Source organism: Stenella coeruleoalba, assembly GCF_951394435.1.
Source record: "Stenella coeruleoalba genome assembly, chromosome: 5".
Classification (NCBI taxonomy): domain Eukaryota; kingdom Metazoa; phylum Chordata; class Mammalia; order Artiodactyla; family Delphinidae; genus Stenella; species Stenella coeruleoalba.
Window position 1 is genome coordinate 48,162,952 of NC_137150.1, and position 26,551 is coordinate 48,189,502.

General features: G+C 38.1%; 1 protein-coding gene across 7 annotated transcripts in view; it reads right to left on the bottom strand.

Annotated features, from left to right (window-relative positions):
- MECOM (MDS1 and EVI1 complex locus) overlaps positions 1–26,551 on the bottom strand; it is a 568,251-nt gene that overhangs the window by 316,493 nt on the left and 225,207 nt on the right. Inside the window, exon 1 of one of the 7 annotated variants that reach the window (XM_079921930.1) lies at positions 10,058–10,154. The exons of the other annotated variants lie outside the window; for them this stretch is intronic. The gene's annotated coding sequence lies outside the window, so the exon portion shown is untranslated. Of the gene's footprint in view, positions 1–10,057; positions 10,155–26,551 lie in introns of those variants that run through there. 7 annotated transcript variants of the gene reach the window in all.

The following is a 26,551-nucleotide window of genomic DNA, read 5'->3' on the forward strand; positions in this document are numbered from 1 at the left end:
CCAACAAAAACATAAAATGTTTAAGTCTTTCCTTTAGATCAAATCAGTGATAGAAATTAACTGTAAGCATAGCTCCTGCCTGTTCTCCTCTACCCATTTTAGCAATCTTGTCTGTCTCTATGTGAATATATGTGTCTGTGCATGCATATGTCATCATAGAAGTTCTACTTTCCATTGATAGTGACCTGGTACACTTTCATTTCTATCCTTTAAAAAAATGTGGGAAGGTGCTTTATTGTTTCAGGATGAAACTATTAACCTATATATAAATATCTGAAGACTAGTAAGAGAAACTGGGCCATTTCCATTTTCCAGAAGACACTAATGCCAGAAAAAAAAAAAGAAAAAAAAAAGATTGGCAAAGCTCTTTTCTTTCTAAGCATTAAGAAAAAGATGGTCATAAAACCAAAAGGAAAGATATTCCTCTCCTCTCCAAACAATCCAGACCCCAAACTAACCACAGACAGGAATGTTTATAAAAATGACTTGCTTGCAATTCTCCTTGTTAGGCAGTTCATCCTATAGAAAAAGCCTTCTGTAAAGAACATCACTTACTGGCAGATTCATTCAGTGTTCAGGTTAAAACCCAAAGACAGCATTGCACTGTGAATTTCCCTTCTGATTTCCTGACATCTCCACTGTGACAGGGCTCCACATTACATATTGTCACTGCGATGGTACCTCTAACAAAAGGACAATGCCTTCTGCTAAAGTACTAAAATAACCAAAAGTTGCAAGGCCAGATGTGTCATCCATACCTTACATAAATACTTATGTTAAAGAATTTCTTTGGGTTATGTTTGTTACAATGATCTTACTCTTGGAAAAACCATGCCGTTTTCCACGAAAAATAAGACGATGCTCCCCGTGTTTCTTACTTAGCTTCTGTGACACTCCATTGGCAATGCCATGGGTAGGCCATCAAAATAATACCAGACAAATGCTCCTGACAGCTGGGGTCTATCAGTTTTCACAGCAGGTTTCTTCCCCTACAGCTGACAGGAAAAATAAACATCTTCCAAAGAAAATGAAGGCAAATGCCAAATGTCTCATTGATTCCCAGTAAAAATCCCTTTTTAAATATTAACTATGATAATGTTTGACTTTAAAAGAAAGGCAAAAAGGAAAAGTTTGAGTCAGGTGGGAAGAACTTTAGGAACATTATGATCTCAACAATGTGATGTAACCAAAATATATAAGAATGTCGCTAATCTTCATTTGACTGCAGACCGACCATGGGCTTTTCAAAGGACTGGAACAACCTCTCAGTTTGGGTCAGAGACTTTTTTCTTCAGAAAGGTTCGACTGTTCAGTTCAGTGGCCATTGAATTGCAGCTCCAGAAATACTATCTACTATGGAGCACTTATTTTTATGTTTTATTTCTGGTCAAGAAAACACCAGTGACTCTAAAACATGTATGCTTTATCCAAATTGCTTTAGAAGAGAAATAAAACCAGGTTACCTTCAAAAGAACGTAGAGCTACAAGGAAGTAATAGGAACAACAGCAGCTGCAGAAAAATTAGTGACAACTCTGGGGAAAGTTGTTCCTGAGCTCAGCAGGGAATATGACAAAGGTGGTGGGTTCTAGGAAGCCACCATGGGGCTGGGAGGCTAACAGGGACTTGTGTTCATCAAGCCAGGTAGAGATGCCACTAAAGGCCATCAACACCTGTACTTGCTAAGCAGGTGAAAAGAGGCAATGGCAGAATAATTTGAGAAATCCTGTGGCAATTCATCAGCAAGAAAAAGAAAACAGGCTTTCTTAAACAGGTGTTTAGATAACTGTCAAAAGCATGTCATTTGTGTGTGAACACTTCCCAATCCTACTATTTGCTTTTAATCCTGCCACTTGTAAGCAGAAGGCAGAAGCTAACCATTATAGGCTATTTTCTCAGTAAAGAATTACAGCATTATGAGGAGGGGAAGGGCACAAGCGAATGGATGGTGCATATTTTCAGGGCGTTTGAAGTTACCAATACCTGAAGGCAGATGCGAGGATTCCATTTTCAACCTAAAGAACCACCTCGTACATGTGAGTAATTCAAAATGTCAGCATACAATCCAAGAAGAGTTCATTCAACCACGGAGAGGCCACCGTGCACCTCACCCATTAAATTCAGGAACAGAAACATCCTCGTAATCACACCTCTTTCCTCCTTAAGCATGTAGGAATTGGCCCCATCTCTTTTAGTCACAACCTATACTTAAGGAAACAAAACCAAGAACCGGAAGTGACGCATCCAGTCATCAAATTTAATCCTCCTCTCAACAACCGAAGCCTAAAAGGATAGTGCCAAATCAGGCATCAAATCCAGACTTTCCATCTCCCAAGTTCATGGTTCTCTCCATCCATCAGCTACACCTGGGCAAGTTCAGCAGCTGTCCCAGGCATAGTAAGAATGATATCCTAGAACGAGCTCTGGCCTGGGAAGCATGAGACCTGGGTTCTAGCTCCAGCCCCTGCAGCAAACCAACAATGGCCACATCTTTAACCTCTCATGGTAAGTGAGCTGGATATTCCTCTTTCAGTTCTAAGAATCCCCAAATCTGAAATTTGAATTACAAGGAAAATGTTGAAAATGAAGAAAGAGAAGAAACTGTGGCAGGGGCTTTCTCCTGTCTGAGCAATTAAGCGACTAGCAAAAACATTTCTTCACTGGACACTGGCCTGCAGGACTGGGGCAAGGCGGTTTCCTCCAAGGAAGCAATTACAGGTAGTGAAAATGGAGAAGAGAGCCGCACTCCTCCGGCTCAACTATGAATCTGTTTCAAGGAATAGGCTTGCCACATGATTCCATTTTCAGTTCCAATTTCTCTCAAAAATGAGGAATTTGCAAGTGTACAAACCAAGCCCATAATTCCTAAGAACATGACATCTTAACATAAGATGGTCACTAAAAAGTTACATGAAGATTCTTTACCTGGAAAAGAACATGCACTTTGAAATAAAATAGGTATGTACAGAGCAATTTTGAAGATAACTAAAATAAAGACTATTTCTGAAACGAACACGATTTTATGCAGGATATGTTTTCAGCTCCCATAAAGGATCTTGACGTTCCACAGAATAATATAGTGGGCAAATCTGGCAATGATGGCAGTGTACAGTATTTTTCTTGTAACTTACACCTCCTATGAAGTCATTGCAGTCATGACAAACTCCAATCCTGCTGGAATGAGGTTCAGAGAACACACTGAGAGGTGATACATGGTCTAACAAGAAGAGGTCTATAATGTGTCACGACCAGGAAACAGGGTAAGGTTTCTAGATTCTTCAGCGCTAAATTCTTAGGTTCTGATGGCTTTTAAATTTTGATCAATTACTATGAACAATCTTCTTAAAATGCATTATCTTTTTCTCTACTCATTTTTGTGAGCACAAGTATAACCTCCATGGGAGGTTACAGCTGCTTCGGGATACCATTAAGAAATACAGAGTTGTTTGTCTTACAATGAGTATTTTCAGAATGCCGTGCTATTTTAGATGGCGTTTCTGCTTTCTTCCCCTACATCTATTGCCAATGTCCTCTGCCAGCTGCTCAGTGGTCCATTGTCAATAAGTCTAATTCTTGCCATCTCTCTAGTATGTTCTACGTGGTGCCACGATTGCTTAAATCCTATATTCCTGCTTGCTTTCCTTTGCTCCCATCCTTACTTCCTGCTGCCTGCTTGCACTGCCATGTTTTTATAGCCTAGGCCAACCAATGAGAACGCTCCTTTCTTCTGGTTGGTAAACCAAACAATTACAGCACATCCTTCTTTTAAAAAAATCACTTCACTTCTTTTTGCTTACAATTCTTAAAACTCTTCTCTGTCTTAAGGTTGGAAGGTGTCACTTCTCAGACTCAGAAATTCTCAGGTGTTTCTAAGTTAACAACGTCTCCAGAGGATTAGAGGGGGACCTGAGCAATAAATAGGTGGATATGATTAAAATTCTATTTTCTCTAATACAGATTACCTACAATAATCTAAGCAAGAATCTAGGCTTCTTGAAAAGAACAAGCATGCCGTAAAGAACTAGGCAATTAATTTTTGTAAAGAATCTAGGCAACCTTAAGAGGAAGAGAATTTATGCCTCATAATATAATATTCTATGTTGTACAAACAAATAAGAATTATAAGCTCTTTCTATCGGTTCCCATTTTTTAAAATAGTTACCAGTGGAAGGCTTGTTTGTACCAACAAGTATTCCCAATAAAAATGTTCGAAGGTCAGAGTTATACCCTTTTGTTATTTGATTTGTTGCCCAAGTTGCTGTGTGTGACATTAGAACTTACCAGGAATTAGTGTGATAATGAAGAGAAAACTGATGTCTTTTGATAACAGAAAATGGACACCATGATCATTTACATTCCTGAATGATGTCTAATGTAACCAAAGTCCAAGCTGAATATCAAATATGGAAAAAAATACAAATAATGCAGCTGAGTTTATACCAGAAACACAATATTATTCCCAAAGTAAAATAAATCACAGAGAAAGAATAAATTTTCTGTTCACAGGTATGAAACTTTGTATTTGTTTATTTCTTTTCCTTGACCTAGAACCCAAAAGCCTTTGCCTAACATGTCTGAGAAATTTGACTCCATCGAATGGAGTCAAAAAAGACAATTATTTTCATGTTTAAGACCTAAGACACTAAAATCTCCCCCAAACCATCAGCCTTAAAAATTAAATTTGACTTTTAGCAGAGATTCACCTACCCAGGCCCTCTAATACATCAATGTGTATTAAATACAGCCCAAACCATATGGCCTAGTGAAAAATATATGGACTTTATAGCAAGAAAAATCCTCATTTTAAAACCAAGTTCTGTCATTCACAATCATGCAACCTTGGACACGTTACTTTACCTCTCTGAATCTCTATATTTTTTATATGGAAAATAAAACACCACTAGTTTTGTTGTGGAGCTTGAAAATAAGAGGCTTGGCACAGTACAGAGAAAGTACATAATAAATTATAATTATTATCATCATTATTTTCCGGAGTGCTCTGGGAAGCAGAAGGAATTACTAAATTGGGTCATGAGTCTATGATCTACATGCTCTGAAAGTGCCTCTCAAACTGTAATGTGCAGAGAAACCACCTGAGGTCTTGTTAAAATGCAAGTTCTGACTCAGTAGATCTGGGTGGGGCCTAAGACTCTGAATTTCTAAAAAGCTGCTGGGGCATTTTAATACAGCTGGTTCATGAAACACACTTTGAGTAGCAAAGCTTACTATGAATCTGGACGTTATGAATCATTACAATGTCACTGATTCCTAAGAGGCAGAAGTTTCTTAAATGAAGACTTCATATATAGAGGCACTAAGAGGAAAAAGAAAAAAGAAAGGCACCTTCCATAAGACAATTAACCTCTTTAGGTTTACAGGGAAGAAAGAGTTTGCCTAAAGTTCCTTTCCATTAAAAAATTTTGTTTCCTTAGAGCTCATACCATACTTAACTTCAAATTTTCTGATTATCTGCAAGGGGGAAACCATATAGGATCCTTTGCAAATATTCAGAAGTAGTGAATTGGATACCTCACCCTGTTTTGGAAGATGAGTGTTATGGACTGATGTATTCCCCCAGAATTCATATGTTGAAGCCCAGTGTGATAGTAGTTAGAGATGGGGCCTTTGGGGAGTAATTGGGTTTAGATGAGGTCCTGAAGGTGATGCCCTCATGATGGGATTAGTGCTCTTATAAGAAGGGGAAGAGAGCGCTCCCCCACCTCACCCCCTCTATCTCCATCCCATGAGGATACAGAAACAAGACAATCGTCTGCAAGCCAGAAAGAGAGCCCTCACCAGGACCTGATCGTGCTGGCACCCTGATCTCTGCCCTCACAGTCCCTAGAACTGTGATAAATGTCTGTTGTTTAAGTCGCCTAGTCTATGGCGTTTTGTTATAGCAGCCCAAACTTGACCAATACAACGAGGATACTACAGAAAAGCTTGCTGAAACTAATCATACAGACTTATCTTTGATGGGAATTCTTTTTAAAGATCTTTGACATTAATGAGAATTTTTTAACATGGCTCCTAATAAGATGCATTACTAATATAAGGGACATAAGAGAATCACCAACTATAACTCCACTGTGTTTCAGATGAGAAAGCTGAGGCCCAGAAGAGGCACCCGACTTGTTGCAACTCACTAGTGTCATATAAACAAAGACTCAGTTCTCCTAAGTCCCATTCAAAGTGCCTCATAGGTTTTGAATACTTCTTTTCCGACACAGGATCCTCATTATGTTTTATAATTAAATCACCATTAATTATTAGAGAGGTAATATATAACCCCAAACCAAAACCAGGTTGGGATATATGTAGATGACAGATGTGCCCTAACAGTCAGATGATATTTACATGGTTTCCAATGGCCCCAGAGATTTAGTCTAAGATGCAAACAAGCCAAAAAATGTACTTTTCTCCCTCTGCCAGAACTTATAGTCAAATGCTTAAAGCTTCCATTAAGCCCATGACATTTCATCATCTTCTCAACAGCCCTGCAGTTATTCCAATTGAAATAAAGAAAAACTCAGTGTTCTGGGAGACCACCTCCTGTAGGACTGGCTCAAGAGCTCAGTTTCTTAGTTTGACCTTGAAAACTAAGACAAGCATCTTCAAGACTACTGAGGTTTTGTCAAATTCCTACCGTGCAAAGACCATGATGCTCTGGTTTAAAAGCTGAAAATAGCATCCTTTCAGTGGCACAGCTAAGCCCTCCATCAGATTTTATGGTAGTAAAAGTTCGGCATGGCTTTCAAAGTCTTTCTGATCTGACCAGTCGTACATTTCTCTAAGTCTACCACAACTTCTGGAACAAGCGGTCAATCTCCAGTTAGTCTAAAAAAGTCACGGCTCATGACCCCTCTGATCAGAGACCTCGAAGTCACGATTGTACAAACCTCCATCTTCACCATGATGTGAAAGAAGACGGTTGTTCTTCTGAAGGGTACACAATGTGAAACATGACTGGCAAGTTTTCTCCATAAACAGAAAAAATCTATCCCTCACAGAGCTGCCTTTATTTGAGCAAGACATTTGCAAAGCTTAGCGTCTCCTTGAATCTATTAGAAACCCTTCCCTGAGTGAGGAAACAGACATTGTAAATGAACCATGACTCAAAACCCCCTTGTACCAGAAAATATCCTACAGATTCCAGAGGCATTTTATGTTCTGTCTATTTTCCTGACATACTAGTTCTAACTATCTGATTCATTTATTTTTTTGTTTAATGCTTTAACCAGTTTCAGTAGATTATTACAGTCAAACAAGTGATTTCTTTCAGGGTTAGGTTTTTTTTCCTCCGTCTGACGTTGGAAGAGTTTCAGATTCAGTTGAAGGAAAGGCTCTGTTATATACTACAGAAACACCAAATACCATATATTCAGCTTAGCTACAATAAGAAAAGCCAGACCCAGATGTCTCAAACTAAGCAGAGGAAAAGGAGGAAAGTTAAAATTTAATGTTCATTTGCAGAAACTCCCTACTTGCATACACCCCAGATAACCAGTTGGAATCAATGAAAATTTACAAGCTTACAGAATAAAAATCTAATTCACTCATCTCAGAAGAACTTGCAGCACTTTCCATTTTTAATGTCCTACAGAGATGACTTCAATGGCACCAGAATAACTCATCAATTAAGAGAAAAGAAATGTAGATTTCCATGCTTTTTCCAGTAGAAAACAGAACTATGAATCACAAACTCGAGTTGCCTGTGCACATAACCTGTATTTAGCTTATAGGTATTCTCTCAAATTCTGTCCACATCTGGCCCATAGCTGTTCATTTGAATCAAAATACAAAAAACTGGGACTTCCCTGGTGGCCCAGCAGTAAAGAATCCACCTTGCAATGCAGGGGATGCAGGTTCGATCCCTGGTCAGGGAACTAAGATCCCACATGCCGCGGAGCAACTAAGCCTGCATGCCACAACTACTGAGCTCATGCGCCTCAGGTAGAGCTCGTGTGCCGCAAACCACAGAGCCCACACGCCCTGGAGCCTGCATGCCACAACTAGAGAAGAGAAAACCCGTACGCCACAACTAGAGAGAAGCCCAAGTGCCACAATGAAGAGCTTGTGTGCCACAATGAAAGATCCTGCATGCCTCAACGAAGATCCCGAGTGCCGCAACTATGACCTGACCCAGCCAAAAATAATTAAATAAATAAATTACATTAATAAATAAATCTTTAAAATAATATATAAAAAATTATTACGACTTTTGATCCAGAGATTCCATTTCTAGAAATAAGACTGTGTGAAAATGTATCTGATAGAGAACAATCATACGTAACAATTGTTGAGCATTTATTACGAAGCAGCCATTGTCCTAAGACTTTATATCCAGTGTAGAAGCACAACTCTAAGAGCCATGTACTGTCACTATATCCACATTGGCTGAGGACATGGAAGTTTCGAAAAGGTCCGTTGGTCAAACAGTAATCAGTGGCACATATTCAAAAGCCCACACTCTTAACCGCTCTATGGAAATATCTGTGAATGTTACAGCATTACTAATAATAATGAAAAACCTTCACAATCAAATGTCCAACAATAGAAGCTTTGGGAAAATAAACACAATGGAATTCAAAGCAGCCATATGTTGAAGAATAGTATCATACAACATGAGAAAATGTTCGTAACATACTGAGTGACAAAATAAAGCAGGTTTTCAAAACAGATAGCATGAAGTGATGCCCTATTGGTCACCTAAGATTTATACAAAGGAAAAAAGATGAAAAGATGTTGAAAGTGGTTATCTCTGAGGATAAGCTTATGCGTGAAGTTTTTCTCTGCTATTTTTTGTATTTAAGAATATTCTACAATAAATATTGCAGAAATACATTTCCATTTGAAAAGTTAATTAATAAAATGGCAGCCATTACCTAGTAAACTCCCGCAAAATACCTCCCTCCGCTAACACAGAAATATCATTTTGATTGAGTCTGTTCCATCTGTTGTAACACAGCTTTTTTTAAACGCCCATGTGAAAATGTCAGCTAACAGACTTTAATAATCTTATAAGAAAGAAGCCACCAGCATTTTTCTAATGGTTCTGCCAAGTAAGTTCCTACTCCTTGGGAAGACCTTGGGGACATAGTTCTATGTGAAAGTCATTTAAAGTATTGAGGCACAGCCCAAACTCAAACACAGAACAAATTCAAGATGGCAGACACCTAGACAGGGAGAAGGAACCTCTGATGCTCAGGCACTTCACTGGGAGATTGGTTAATGACATCACTGTGTTCACAGCGGACGCCTGAATCTTCCAAACAGGGTGTTAAATTAATGGTCACCTTCCTTCCTTCTCAGTTCACCCATGCTGAAAAGTGTTTTTCACCTTTTAAAATCCATCTGATTTGAAGTAAATGGATAGTTTTCTGCACTAATAGCATGAAACGTATGAGAGTCAGTTTATGGTAGTCACAAGTTTAGTAATTACTGAAGTAAAAGGGCTAGAAGAGTAATTAATATGAGATTAACAGAGCAGGGAACAGAGAAAATTGTGCAATGCAGTCTTGAGATTCTCTTTTCCAAATGTGAAACCATAAAATGTTGATCTCATGCAACCATCATGTTAGTAACATAAGGCAAGTGGAGACGGTGGGAGGAAGAGACTGACATTTAAAGAATGCCTGGGGACAAAAACTGGACTGAGGAGCTTCAAGATGGCGGAAGAGTAAGACGCGGAGATCACCTTCCTCTCCACAAATACATCAGAAATACATCCACATGTGGAACAGCTCCTACAAAACACCTACTGAACGTGGGCAGAAGACCTCAGACCTCCCAAAAGGCAAGAAACTCCCCACGTACCTGCGCAGGGCAAAAGAAAAAAGAATAAACAGAGACAAAAGGATAGGGACGGGACCTGCACCAGTGGGAGGAAGCTGTGAAGGAGGAAAAGTGTCCACACACTAGGAAGCACCTTCGCGGGAGGAAACTGCGGGTGGCAGAGGGGGAAAGCTTCGGGGCCGAGGAGGAGAGCGCAGCAACAGGGGTGCGGAGGGCAAAGCGGAGAGATTCCCGCACAGAGGATCAGGGCCGACCGGCACTCACCAGCTCGAGAGGCTTGTCTGCTCACCCGCCGGGGCGGCCGGGTCTGGGAGCTGAGGTTCGGGCTTCAGTCGGAGCGCAGGGAGGACTAGGGTTGGCGGTGTGAACACAGCCTGAAGGGGTTAGTGCACCACGGCTAGCCGGGACGGAGTCCGGGAAAAGTCTGGAGCTGCCTAAGAGGCAAGAGACTTTTTCTTGCCTCTTTGTTTCCTGGTGCGCGAGGAGAGGGGATTAAGAGCGCTGCTTGAAGGAGCTCCAGAGACGGGCGCGAGCCGCGGCTAAAAGCGCGGACCCCAGACACGGGCATGAGACGCTAAGGCTGCTGCTGCCGCCACCAAGAAGCCTGTGTGCGAGCACAGGTCACTCTCCACACCCCCTTCCGGGGAGCCTGTGCAGCCCGCCACTGTCAGGGTCCCGGGATCCAGGGACAACTTCCCCGGGAGGACGCACGGCGCGCCTCAGGCTGGTGCTACGTCAGGGTGACCTCTGCCGCCGCAGGCCCGCCCCGCACTCCGAGCCCCTCCCTCTCCCCGGCCTGAGTGAGCCAGAGCCCCTGAATCAGCTGCTCCTTTAACCCCGCTCTGTCTGAGCGAAGAACAGACGCCCTCAGATGCCCTACACGCAGAGGCGGGGCCAAATCCAAAGCTGAGCCCCGGGAGCTATGAGAACAAAGAAGAGAAAGGGAAATTTCTCCCAGCAGAATCTGAAGCAGCGGATTAAATCTCCACAATCAACTTGATGTACCCTGCATCTGTGGAATACCTGAATAGACAACGAATCATCCCAAATTGAGGAGGTGGACTTTAGGAACAAATATATATATATTTCCCTTTTTCTCTTTTTGTGAGTGTGTATGTGTATGCTTCTGTGTGTGATTTTGTCTGTATAGCTTTGCTTTTACCATTTGTCCTAGGGTTCTGTCTGTCCGTTTTTTGTTTGTTTTCACTTAAAAAATTTTTTTCTTAATAATTATTTTTTCTTTTAATAATTTTATTTTAATTTAATTTTATCTTCTTTCTCTCTCTCTTTCTTTCTTTCTTTCTTTCTTTCTTTCATTTTTCCTCCCTTTTATTCAGAGCCACATGGATGAAAGGCTCTTGGTACTCCAGCCAGGTATCAGGGCTTTGCCTCTGAGGTGGGAGAGCCAAGTTCAGGACACTGGTCCACAAGAGACCTCCCAGCTCCACGTAATATCAAACGGCGAAAATCTCCCAGAGATCTCCATCTCAACACCAAGACCCAGCTCCACTCAATGACCAGAAAGCTACAGTGCTGGACACCCTATGCCAAACAACTAGCAAGACAGGAACACAACCCCATCCATTAGCAGAGAGGCTGCCTAAAATCATAATAAGGCCACAGACCCCAAAACACACCACCAAACGTGCACCTTCCCACCAGAAAGACAAGATCCAGCCTCATCCATCAGAACACTGGCACTAGTCCCCTCCACCAGGAAGCCTACACAACCCATTGAACCAAACTTAGCCACTGGGGACAGACACCAAAAACAAAAGGAACTACGAACCTGCAGCCTGCGAAAAGGAGACCCCAAACACAGTAAGTGAAGCAAAATGAGAAGACAGAAAAACACACAGCAGATGAAGGAGCAAGATAAAAACCCACCAGACCTAACAAATGACGAGGAACTAGGCAGTCTACCTGAAAAAGAATTCAGAATAATGATAGTAAAGATGATCCAAAATCTTAGAAATAGAATAGAGAAAATACAAGAAACATTTACAAAGGACCTAGAAGAACTAAAGAGCAAACAAACAATGATGAACAACACAATAAATGAAATTAAAAATTCTCTAGAAGGGATCAATAGCAGAATAACTGAGGCAGAAGAACAGATAAGTGACCTGGAAGATAAAATAGTGAAAATAACTACTGCAGAGCAGAATAAAGAATGAAAAGAACTGAGAACAGTCTCAGAGACCTCTGGGGCAACATTAAACGCACCAACATTTGAATCATAGGGGTCCCAGAAGAAGAAGAGAAAAAGAATTGGACTGAGAAAATATTTGAAGAGATTATAGTTGAAAACTTCCCTAATATGGGAAAGGAAATAGTTAATCAAGTCCAGGAAGCACAGAGAGTCCCATACAGGATAAATCCAACGAGAAATATGCCAAGACACATATTAATCAAACTATCAAATATTAAATACAAAGAAAAAATATTAAAAGCAGCAAGGGAAAAACAACAACACACTAGGGAATCCCCATAAGGTTAACAGGTGATCTTTCAGCAGAAATTCTGCAAGCCAGAAGGGAGTGGCAGGACATATTTAAAGTGATGAAGGAGAAAAACCTACAACCAATATTACTCTACGCAGCAAGGATCTCATTCAGATTTGATGGAGAAATTAAAACCTTTAGAGACAAGCAAAAGCTAAGAGAATTCAGCACCACCAAACCAGGTTTACAACAAGTGCTAAAGGAACTTCTCTAGGCAGGAAACGCAAGAGAAGGAAAAGACCTACAATAACAAACCCAAAACAATTAAGAAAATGGGAATAGGAACATACATACCGATAACTACCTTAAATGTAAATGGATTAAATGCTCCAACCAAAAGACATAGACAGGCTGAATGGATACAAAAACAAGATCCGTATATATGCTGTCTACAAGAGACCCACTTCAGACCTAGGGACACATAGAGACTGAACGTGAAGGGATGGAAAAAGATATTCCATGCAAATGGAAATCAAAAGAAAGCTGGAGTAGCAATTCTCGTATCAGACAAATAGACTTTAAAATAAAGACTATTACAAGAGACAAAGAAGGACACTACATAATGATCAGGGGATCGATCCAAGAATATATAACAACTGTAAATATTTATGCACCCAACATAAGAGCACCTCAATACATAAGGCAAATACTAACAGCCATAAAAGGGGAAATTGACAGTAACATAATCATAGTAGGGGACTTTAACACCCCACTTTCACCAATGGACAGATCATCCAAGATGAAAATAAATAAGGAAACACAAGCTTTAAATGATACGTTAAACAAGATGGACTTAATTGATATTTATAGGACATTCCATCCAAAAACAACAGAATACACATTCTTCTCAAGTGCTCATGGAACATTCTCCAGGACAGATCATATCTTGGGTCACAAATCAACCTTGGTAAATTTAAGAAAATTGAAATCATATCAAGTATCTTTTCCAACCACAACGCTATGAGATTAGATATCAATTACAGGGAAAAACCTGCAAAAAATATTAACACATGGAGGCTAAACAATAGACTACTTAATAACCAAGAGATAACTGAAGAAATCAGAGAGGAAATCACAAAATACCTAGAAACAAATAACAATGGAGACACAATGACCCAAAACCTATGGGATGCAGCAAAAGCAGTTCTAAGAGGGAAGTTTATAGCAATACAATCCTACCTTAAGAAACAGGAAACATCTCAAATAAACAACCTATCCTTGCACCTAAAGCAATTAGAGAAATAAGAACAAAAAAACCCCAAAGTTAGCAGAAAGAAAGAAATCACAAAGATCATATCAGAAATAAATAAAAAAGAAATGAAGGAAATGATAGCAAAGATCAATAAAACTAAAAGCTCGTTCTTTGAGAAGATAAACAAAATTGATAAACCATTAGCCAAACTCATCAAGAAAAAAAGGGCGAAGACTCAAATCAATAGAATTAGAAATGAAAAAGGAGAAGTAACAACTGACACTGCAGAAATACAAAAGATCATGAGAGATTACTACAAGCAACTATATGCCAATAAAATGGACAACCTGGAAGAAAAGGACAAATTCTTAGAAATGCACAACCTTCCAAGACTGAACCAGGAAGAAATAAAAAATGTGAGCAGACCAGTCACAAGCACTGAAATCAAAACTGTGATTAAAAATCTTCCAACAAACCAAAGCCCAGGACCAGATGGCTTCACAGGCGAATTCTATCAAACATTTAGAGAAGAGCTAACATCTATCCTTCTCAAACTCTTCCAAACTATAGCAGAGGGAGGAACACTCCCAAACTCATTCTATGAGGCCACCATCACCCTGATACCAAAACCAGACAAAGATGTCACAAAGAAAGGAAACTACAGGCCAATATCACTGATGAACATAGATGCAAAAATCCTCAAGAAAATACTAGCAAACAGAATCCAACAGCACATTAAAAGGATCATACACCATGATCAAGTGGAGTTTATCCCAGGAATGTAAGGATTCTTCAATATATGAAAATCAATCAAAGTGATACACCATATTAACATATTGAAGGAGAAAAACCATATGATCATCTCAATCGATGCAGAGAAAGCTTTCAACAAAATTCAACACCCAATTATGATAAAAACCCTGCAGACAGTAGGCAGAGAGGGAACGTTCCTCAACATAATAAAGGCCATATATGACAAACCCACAGCCAACATCGTCCTCAATGGTGAAAAACTGAAACCATTTCCACTAAGATCAGGAAAAAGACAAGGTTGCACACTCTCACCACTATTATTCAACATAGTTTTGGAAGTTGTAGCCACAGCAATCAGAGAAGAAAAAGAAATAAAAGGAATCCAAATCGGAAAAGAAGTAAAGCTGTCACTGTTTGCAGATGAAATGATACTATACATAGAGAATCCTAAAGATGCTACCAGAAAACTACTAGAGCTGATCAATGAATCTGGTAGAGTAGCAGGATACAAAATTATTGCACAGAAATCTCTAGCATTCCTATACACTAATGATGAAAAATCTGAAAGTGAAATTAAGAAAACACTCCCATTTACCATTGCAACAAAAAGTAAAATATCTAGAAATAAACCTACCTAAGGAGACAGAAGACCTGTATGCAGAAAATTATAAGACACTGATGAAAGAAATGAAAGATGATACAAATAGATGGAGAGATATACCATGTTCTTGGATTGGAAGAATCAACATTGTGAAAATGACTCTACTACCCAAAGCAATCTACAGATTCAATGCAATCCCTATCAAACTACCACTGGCATTTTTCACAGAACTGGAACAAAAAATTTCACAATTTATATGGAAACACAAAAGACCCCAAATAGCCAAAGCAATCTTGAGAAAGAAAAACAGAGCTGGAGGAATCAGGCTCCCTGACTTCAGACTATACTACAAAGCTACAGTAATCAAAGCACTATGGTACTGGCACAAAAACAGAAATATAGATCAATGGAACAGGATAGAGGGTCCAGAGATAGACCGACGCACATATGGTCACCTTATCTTTGATAAAGGAGGCAAGAATATACAATGGAGAAAAGACAGCCTCTTCAGTAAGTGGTGCTGGGAAAACTGGACAGGTACATGTAAAAGTATGAAATTAGAACATTCCCTAACAGCATACACAAAAATAAAGTCAAATGGATTAAAGACCTAAATGTAAGGCCAGACACTATAAAACTCTTAGAGGAAAACATAGGCACAATGCTCAATGACATAAATCACAGCAAGATCCTTTTTGACCCACCTCCTAGAGAAATGGAAATAAAAACAAAAATAAACAAATGGGACCTAATGAAACTTAAAAGCTTTTGCACAGCAAAGGAAACCATAAGCAAGACGAAAAGAAAACCCTCAGAATGGGAGAAAATAATTGCAAATGAAGCAACTGACAAAGGATTAATCTCCAAAATTTACAAGCAGCTCATACAGCTCAATATCAAAAAAACAAACAACCCAATCCAAAAATGGGCAGAAGACCTAAATAGACATTTCTATTTCTTCAAAGAAGATATACAGATTGCCAACAAACACATGAACAAATGCTCAACATCGTTAATCATTAGAGAAATGCAAATCAAAACTACAATGAGATATCACCTCACACCGATCAGAATGGCCATCATCAAAAAAAATCTACAAAAAGTAAATGCTGGACAGGGTGTGGAAAAAATGGAACCCTCTTGCACCATTGGTGGGAATGTAAATTGATACAGCCACTATGGAAAACAGTATGGAAGTTCCTTAAAAAACTAAAAAAAGAACTACCATACGACCCAGCAATCCCACTACTGGGCATATACCCTGAGAGAACCATAATTCAAAAATAGTCATGTACCACAATGTTCATTGCAGCTCTATTTACAATAGCCCAGAGGTGGAAACAACCTAAGTATCCATCATTGGATGAATGGATAAAGAAGATGTGGCACATATATACAATGGACTATTACTCAGCCATAAAAAGAAACGAAACTGAGTTATTTGTAGTGAGGTGGATGGACCTAGAGTCTGTCATACAGAGTGAAGTAAGTCAGAAAGAGAAAAACAAATACCGTATGCCAACACATATATATGGAATCTAAGAAAAAAAAAATGGTCATGAAGAACGTAGGGGCAAGACAGGAATAAATACACAGACCTACTAGAGAATGTACTTGAGGATATGGGGAGGGGGAAGGGTAAGCTGTTACAAAGTGAGATAGTGTCATGGACATATATACATTACCACATGTAAAATAGATAGCTAGTGGGAGGCAGCCGCATAGCACAGGGAGATCTGCTCGGTGCTTTGTGACCACCTAGAGGGGTGGGATAGGGAGGGTGGGAGGGAGGGAGATGCAAGAGGGAAGAGATATGGGAACATATGTATATGTATAACTGATTCACTTTGTTATAAAGCAGAAACTAACCATTGTAAAGCAATTATACTCCAATAAAGATGTTAAAAAATAAATAAATAAATAAATTTTAAAAATAAAGAATGCCTACTGTATGCCACATGTTATATACATATATGTAAATTAAATCTTCTTTGACAACCCTTGTTATGTAGAAACTAATCAACCCCTAATTTATAGATGAGGATATTAAGAACCAGGGAGCTCTATACCCAGAGCCTACATTCCTTCCACTGGGCTACATTTCTTCAAAAACAGGCATGCATACACAAGAGAGAGCTTCTCAAGGTGTGAACCCTTTTTTGAGTCTTTTTTTCAAAAACTTCTTGATTTTCTTCATTTACTCGCTTTTCATCAGATGTTACAGACATGCTAATACATGTATAATTTTATAGCTTTTCTGCTCTTTTTCCATCAAAATCATGATGTTGAAATGTATACTATCATTTGAAGTCACAGAGTTATGCTATTCTCTGTTTTCTTTATCAGATGCTATTCTTTTTAGTTCTTAAAGCAGTATAATAGCCTTGTAGATTGTTGGGGTAAAAGATTTTCATTTCGTTTAGTTCAGTCTGGGTAGCTTAGGATGTCAAAGAAAGAGGTGTCATGTATACTATAGATACATATTTTCATATTTTTGTTCTCAGTCCAAAAGAAAAGGAAACCTCTTCAGCTATTCAAAAGAAATTCACTGTCTTTATTAACTATAAACAATGGTAGAGAGGAATCATCAATTTGGATATTAAAAGGAAAGCAACCTTATGATTACCAGTAGGGAGAAGGAAGCAGGGAGGGGCAAGATATGGGCATGGGATTAAGAGATACAGACTACTATGTATAAAATAGATAGACAACAAGGGTATATTGTATAGCACAGGGAAATATAGCCAACATTTTGTAATAACTTTAAATAGAGTATAATCTATAAAAATATTGAATCACTATGCTGTAAATCTGAAATTTATAATAATATTGTAAATCAACTATACTTCAATTTTAAAAAAAGAAAGGCAACCTTGTGTTGACCAAAGAGTTGTAGTGAACTTGACATGGTTAAGCTGACACCTCAATTCAGGTGTGAGTATACCACACCCTAAGTTATTTACAGCACATCTTGAACAGATAATGGGATGGCCAGGGAGAGGATATTTATTAAAATAAATAGTATCATATCACAGAGAGAAGTTTGGGGATTATTACTATTTTTTTAACCATCATTTTTTTAAACTCCTTTTCAGGGCAAAACATGTGTTTGAATGGTACCTGACGTGGCAACAAAAGACAAAAAAATCAATGAAGAGGTGAATCAAATTGTTATGGGCTGAACTGTGTGCCCCACAAATACATATGTTGAAGTCCTAACCTCCAGTACCTCAGAATGTGGCTATATTTGGAGAATAGAGTCTTTAAAGAGGTAATTAAAAAATGAGGTCACTAAAGTGGGCCCTAATCCAATATGTCCTTATAAGAGGAGGAGATTAGGATACAGACAGTATATGTGCACTGTAGAAAGACCACACAAGGACACAGCAAGAAGGCAACCTGTTATCTGCAAGCCCAGGAAAGAGTCTTCAGGAGAAAACAAACCTGCCAGCACCTTGATCTTGAACTTCCAGCCTTCAGAACTGTGAGAAAATTAATTTCTGTTGTTTAAGCCACGTAATCTGTTGTATTTTATTATGGCAGCCTTAGCAAATTAATACACGAATCTTCGAAATTTGTTGAAAAATATGCCAAAGAAGTAGCAGTAGCTATATTGTACATTTTTGTATTTGCAAAATATTTTTTTATCTCCAACTATTTCTTAAAAACGAAGCTCTTAAGGATTTTATCTACAATTTTTGACCAACAAGCCAAAACAATGAGAGATTTTTGTGATGAAAAGACATTGGAATCAAAGACAGAAGATCTGGGTCTGAGTTTTCACTCTGCCACCACCTGGAAAGTTCTGGGCCAGGTACTGGGAGGGGATAAAGTTAAAAAGACGATACAAGGAAAATGAAGAGAGATCCTGCCTTCAAGAAGCTCATAGTCTAGGAAAAGAGCCAGATAAGTAGATAACTACAAAACAAAGCCAAAAACTAAAGTATGTAGCCCAAATAAAGAGTCATGGGAACAACAGGTAGAGTGCAGTGCAATGAGAAGCCCACACACTGCAACGAAGAGTAGCCCCGCTCACCGCAGCTAGAGAAGTCTCGAGCACAGCAACGAAGACCCAGAGTAGCCAAAAATAAAAATAAATAAATAAACTTATAAATAAAGACATCTGAAAGGTATCACAATCTGTAAAACGAGAGACTGGAGTCATCTCTAAAGTTTTGTAAGTACACAGTTCTATGTCTCTGAAACCCCTCTACTGTAAATGACTTGGGTAGTCAATAACAGTCGGAATGTAAAGTCAAAATACTTGATCAGATATGCTATGTATAAGCTTTTTGTGATATTCCAGCTATAAGCTTGCAAAACTGCTGGACAAGTCAATCAAGTTCCTGTCAAGACACTGTGTGTGTGTGTGTGTGTGTGTGCGTGTGTGTGTGTGTGTGTGTGTGTCTATCTGCCTTAGGAGTGATGTGGAGATTTCATTTTCATAATTAAAGTAATTTTGTAGTAAAAATAATAGTAACATTGATTCAGATTTAGTCTAAGCAGTGGATGCAACCTCAAGTTAAATTGTCAGGGGAACAGAATGTATCTATCTTATTCTCCATCACAAGCCCAGAGCCTAGAGCAGTATCCAGCACGTAGCACATATTCAACAAATATTCTATCAGTTCATATGTAAAATTTATGGGGAGAAAACATCTTGAAAATGCAGCTCCAGAAATATCCTAATTTATACATGTCCAGCAGCTGGATGAATGTTTTAATGAGCAGGTTGAATGGATTTGACATGAGAAGATTTGGGTTCCAGGGCTTTCCACACTCAATAGTTGTGTAATCTACACTGTGTCACTACACCTCTCAGTCTCCCTGTCATTATTGGTCAGATGGGGTCAGTGATACCAAAACTGCTATATATCAATGGATTGTTGTGAAGATCAAATAAAATAATGTGCATGAAAATTCCTTGAACACAAGGTGAGAGGAATGATACAAATGCACAATTAGGTCGTCTGTATGTTGCAAAGAGTCCCACCGTCTCTCTTGCACCTCAAGTTCAGAGATACAGTTTGACTTGTACTTTGGAGACTTCAAAGGGACACTTAACTTTAAAAAAAAAAAAAAAGGAAAAAAAGGTGAAAAATAAATAAGAATGGCTTGAGTTTAGAGAAGTCAGAAGTGGAAAGTCCATTGATGTCTGCCCCAGCAAGATCTGAATTTGAACAATAAGTCCATCCCATTCATAGAACCAGCTAAAAGTAATTCGTTTTTCAATAAATCCTCATTTCCAATATTCTGGATGGCCTCTGGCAGAAAATGTTATATAGCTATAAAATGTAGTCATCAGGGCCATTTTAAGAGTTTTGCCTGTCCTAGCTACTTAATTTTGGAAGCTGCATCTTACATTATATCAAAATTAAAATGTACCCACATCCCATATTCAATGTAACTCAAACACAACCCTAGATGAGTTGAATTGTAGTTGACTGGCCAACATAATACTATACTGATAAATGTTTAGTAATTTTCATTTTACCACTTTCATTCATATTTGGAAGGCAGTAATTTTTTTCAAGCCTCAAATATTTTGAGTAGACCCTTAAAAAACTAAACTAAACTAAAAACCCAGGCTCTCAGCCCATAGTGGTAACAGATAAAACAGCCCTGACTTTCATAATTGTACAATTAGTCACTTCGTGTAATTGCACTGGATTTTGAAAGAGAAGAAAAAGTCTTCACTCACTGTTTCCTAGTAATCTTTGTCCACAAGTCTATTTTCCCCACCTGCTATGTTTGCCTAAGACCGGTCATTTGTTACCTGCTAGTTCCAATTGATTTCCTTTGCCTTTGCCTCCTTTAGTCATGAGTGCAAAGAACAGACTGTACGATTTATACCGGCCATCCAGTACCAATCATTAGATAACGAGACACTTTACTGAAAGCATTTAGAGTAAAACAATACTTTCAGTTTACCTTTGCTTTCATTTCCTTCTTTATTACACTAGGTTCAGAGCGAGGCCAAAAATGGTATCACAAGGCCTATTTAGACATCCAAGCAAAGAATGCTAAGTCACTCTAAATAAATCCCTCGGCTCCAGCAGAATTTTACACATTTTCAGGTGCAAGTTTCCAACAACATTTGGGGGTTTGGTTTTCCCCTTGTCTGCTTCAGACACTGTCTTTACATATAAGGGGAAATGAGTCATATTAAATTATTCTCCAGCAAATGCCCTATAAAGCCATATCTAAGTCATCCTGTTTGCTAATAAAAAGATAAGATTTTTCCTCTGAAAGACACAGGGATGGACCATGCCCAAAGACTAATAGCGGAGTTAGACAAACCCAAAGTCGTTAGCTGGTAGGGGAATCTGAACTTATGGCCTTTCTTCAAGTGGGCGGGGTAGGAAGGGAGTAGCAAGGATCTGTCAGCCTTGAAAACTCAGGCTTGTGGCAGGGATGCTGGGAACTTCCTGTGGTTACTAAGAGGCTACAATACCTTGTATAGATGTCTTGATAATTATTTTCTAAAGTTGACACTGCCCACTGGCTTACCTTAGCTAGTAGTACATTATCAAGACCAGTATCTTCCAGAATTCTAGGATTCTAAGATCTATTCAGAAGAAATAAAGGTCTCTTCCAACAAATGTGAGGGGAAAAAAGTCCATATTTTAAACATTGAGCTCAAGTTGACTTCTATAATTTGTAACTCCCAGTCAGATTTCCTGATTTACTCACCCGATTGGACTCAAGGTCTCACAGACTAATTTCAACATTTGCCAAGGTGAATACAGTTAGGTAGGCTGGTCTGCCATAAATCCTGAAGCCAAATATGCATGGTTTTGAGGTTTTCAGATTATTTTATTTAGGGTCTCTGTTCATTCTCCTGGATTAGTGTCTACATATGTAAATCCCTACAAGAGTCCAGCATAAAAGGTAAATGAGGTGTCAGGCAACAGAGGATGGTAAAGATAGGGGGACTGGAGAGGCCATGCGTCATCCACAGGAGGCAGTCGCCATTCAGCGATGGTTGACTGATGCCACGAAGAAAACTGGCCTGGTGTGGCCAGATAGTCTGATACTTCACGAGAAGTAAGAAGTTTGGACTTCCGTGTGAGGTTCCCCATTTTGTTTGTGTGTTTGTTTGTTTTACACAATGGGTTAACCTAGCCTGTATATATCAGCAACTCACATGTAGTCCAGGGGGCCAAGAGTTTGGGACCTGGTAATGGGTCCTATTTAATTCTGCCACTTTGGCATGAATAATGGTGAAATTACTACTGCCATTCTTTTGTTTTCATTGTTTTATTTAGCCTTAGCTGATCTCAAAAAGTTACTTAAGTATATTCAACAACAAGGAAGTGTGGGAATGAATAACGATCTATGAAACAGCAAAGCAGGTGTCAAAGTCACACACACACACACACACACACACATATTCTTTGTTAAAAACTACCAGAAAAACTTTAAAATATGAAAATTCATTGTATGGATAAATTACTTCAAACTTATAGATTACAAAAAGTCCAGTTAAGCTATGCATCTATTTCATCTGTTCTCTTTACTGTTGGATTTTAAAATGTGTGCTCAGTGAGGTGACCCTTATATCAAAGACTACAAACAGTGCTTAAAGATATGCAGCACCTTCTTAAAGAAACACACACATTCTTATAAGCACAATTAAAAGGGGAAAGGTTAAAGGCTACACTAGATTGTTCTATTCTGTGCCAAGAGTCTGCTCCAGCTGCAACTAAATAGTGGTTCTCAGGCTTAATTAAATAAAGACCCGTGTAAATTCTAACTGTTTACTATGTGATTAGAACTTCTCTGGGCAGAAAAAAAAAAAAAAAAAAAAGCTCATATTTGATTTCCTTGTTGTCTGCACTTGCCCAAACGCTTTACCCACCAGGTATGTACTGAAGCTGTGTAAACTCAACATTTTTCTTTTGGAATCAAGAGTAAGATATAAAAGTTTATAGAAACAGTGCAACCCAGTTGTGGAAAACTCATTTTATGTGAATGAAAAAAAAATAGTCTCTATAGTTACAGCCGATGTTGTCATGAAGAAATTTCTCCCAATAATACTGAGAGCAGTAGTTCTTAACCTTGGTGTAAGAATCATCTAGGGCACCTGTTAAAAATACAAATACCCAGACCCGTCCCCAGAGGTTTACTGTGACTGTGGGTAGTACCCCCTAAGGGATCTGAATGCTGATCCAAGGACCACATGTGAAGAAGCACCAATCTAGAGAAAAATCCTGCTTCCAAGTTGAACATAGTAGTGCTATTATCTGAATTCATTTTGGGGGAAAAATGGGTTTATTCGTAATAAAGGGGAGTAGCAGGAGTAGCCTCTTCAATTATACCTATTCTTCAGCTTCAAACTAATCAACTAATAATTTTGTTTCCTTTAATATTTTTAAAATTCAGTGTATTTAAATAATGACTATCATGTGTCCTATAATATTGTTAAAATTCAGTTCATTTAAAAAGTACACAGATTCTGAGATAATGTACAAAATATACAGTCAAAATTTTGATATTTGCAAAATCCTTAGGAAAATAAGCACACTTTACAAGCAAGCAAGTATAAATGCGTAATTCAGTTAGTTTTTCTTTCATTTGTCCTTGGCATTGATGAAGAACAAATTAGCTTCTCTCCTTGGGTGCCTACCAGAAATAATAGTAACAAGTCGAGCTTTTTTCCCCCCCCCCGTCAGTAATATGTTCCTTTGTAGATAAGCACTGTGGAGAGGTAAAATAATGTCTTTTAAAAGTTTACTGTTTTCCTGTTCTAAGATGTAAATGATAGGGGAAGGACTGGGAGCTATTTCAGAAATATTTATTCCATTGAGACAATGGATTTTGGTCATTAGAAGAAAGAATCATGGACTGTCAAAATGAAACAAAAAATTTTACTTTTTTCAGAACAGATTTTGCTCTACAGCAAGTTTCAATACATAGAGTGGGCACACCTTCTCACAATATTGTACATTATTGTCTTACAGAATGAACTGAGGGTACAGGTAGACATATTATGGGAAAAGCTTTAATGATGTGAGGCAAATTTTTGAGAGAGGAGATGTTTTGATTTTTAAAGAATTCAATAAATATAACGATTGAGTTAAGAAATGTGTTTTTCTTGTTTTTGCTCTCAAAACTATTCAAACAATTTATTAATCTCCAGTCTGTTTCATCAATCTTTTATGATGTGTTACAAGGAGTTTTTCAAATTTAAACTTCATTACCTCATTTTATAGTTATAAACCCTGACCACTATAATTCTTGGTTTTAACTAGGCCATGAGGAGAGGAATGTATTCATTAGGCTAGTCCAGTGCTAGAAGCCTATAGTTTAACCAAGGTTAAAACAAGATGCCAACGTTCACAATTCCAAATAGACTCAAGAAGCTGAAACATTAATTTAAAAACAACATAATGCATTTCTATAATTATATTAGTTTGCCGCTGTTTCATCATTTATGGAAATGCAGAAAGATGCAGCAATCACTGTCTTTTTCTATATCTAGAAAGGAGACGTAAGTGATTCTTAGCAGTAAGAAGTTATTTGTGCTTGGATCTCCTGTGCCACAGCTTCTTTAACTAGCTCCTGGGTAGAATTCATTAATTTTTATTAACAGGGAAAACATTTGTTCCCATGACAATATTTGCATTGCCTGAATGATTTTCACCTCTGGCACAAGGTGTGCTATCGGCTCATATATCACCCGATTACTTGGAGAGCAGAAAGACCCTCAGTCATTAGTGAGTGAATTAAAGATGATCTTAAGAGCTATTAATCACAGTGACAAAAGCCTTAATGTTTCTGTGACCCTAGTGGAGCCTGGGGACTCAAAGGGAAGCAGAGGGAGAGAAAATGGAAACATATGTTTTCTCCAAAATAACCTACCTTAGGAGAACTGTCAAAGAGAGAGTCACATCAAACTAAGAAATTCTGCCAGCCACTGGCCCCTGGATTATGTGTCTATTTATCTTCTTGTGAACCCACGTTTCCTCTTAAAATATATGTTTCTTGTTATAGACAATTAGAGAGCCAAAGCCATTGTCTTTTGTATTTTTAATATCTCTACATAAAGTGCATTCAGAAGGACTTGTACTTCTGCTAAACTACCTTCCTTGAAAAAATTCAACGAAAATTGTATTCAGTCTGCTAACCACGTAAATCAGGATAAAAACAAGCAGACAATAGCAGTAAAGCACCATTATAAACATTAATTCAAGCAGATACCATATTCCAATAATGGACCAAAACGGTAACGTTATTAAGTACTACAGTAGGATACAACACTTAATCATTCTTCAATATATCTGGCTCTATTCGTCTGGATGTTTACAAGATTATAATGGCATCAACTCCACTGTTAATAACATAGGCACTTGCTGGAATTTCAATTATCTTTTGCAATATGTTGATGTGAGGAACAGACTACAACTGGCTATTTCCGAATATGGTGAGAAGATCCATATCTCCTTATTTGTACGCATGTCTTTGTTTACGTAGCTGAGGTAAAAATATTGCATTGTGCTCACATTTTGTAACTGGTTCTGCCTCTATGATAAAAAAAAAATAGGAAATTCTAGCTAAATGGCTTTTCTACATGTCAGTTTCTCTGATGTGATTTAGATTAGCAAAAAGTATTGCTGAAATTACAGTTTTCTCTTTTTAATATTGATACCAAATGGCCACACATAAAAATTTTCTTTCAATTTTCAGTGCCTAATACAGTAACTAACACATAATTGGGGCTCAATCGCTACGTGTTGGCTGATTGAAATAGATAAATAAATAACATTGGAAAACAAATATCATTGTGGATGAAGAATATCAAGAATTTTCAGAATTTTTATTTATTCATTCTCAATAAACTTTTATTTTATAGTTTGACTGAAGAGCCCAAATCATCAGTTCAACTGAAAAGCGTGAGCTTAAACTACATAAGATTATTTTCTTATTTATTAGAAAGAACATTTTTAAGCATAATTATCTCTCTGGAACCATAGAGAAGATAAAGGAAAAAATTATATAAAATTAGTTTGCTGTAAAAAAAACATTTTTTTAGAATAATTTAAAAGTTCCATGAGAAAAATAAAACCTCCTTAAGAACCAATCCGTTTTTGTATTCTACTTTACCATTTATAGAACCCTATGAACTAGATTTCATTATTTTCCCCCATCTCCCAGATGAGGAAACCAAAACTTAAAATATTAAAGTAAAACTTTCCCCAGTGTCACAAATCTAACTAAGGGGCAGAGAACGCCAGCTCTTCTGGCTTCAAATCCAGTTCTCTTGCCATTAAACTAAGCTGTGTCAAATGCAAAGAAAATATCTAGGTTAACACAGAATCAATCTTTGAAATTTGGTCTCTGATAAAGCCTACTTTCTACGCAGGAAGTCATACTATTAAAGGCTATAGGTGACATCCAAATACTAACTTCTTTGCAATTATTAGTCATAAAAAGAGAAAAGTTTAGGAAACTCATGTCAGATCCACTGATAGAATATCAAAAATTAGTGAACAAAATGTTCATGGAAGCACCTTCTTTGGTAACCACACAGATTCAAATTACAACTCTATCCATTTAACAGAATCAAGCTTTCTGGAATGTTATTCCTGGGGACAAAAACCTTCTTTATTTAATTCCCTCTTCTCCCCGTGCAATCCCCAGCAAATAAGAGTAAAGGTATTCTTGAGTTAAAGAAAAATGAAAAGTATAGATTTACAGAGAAATCT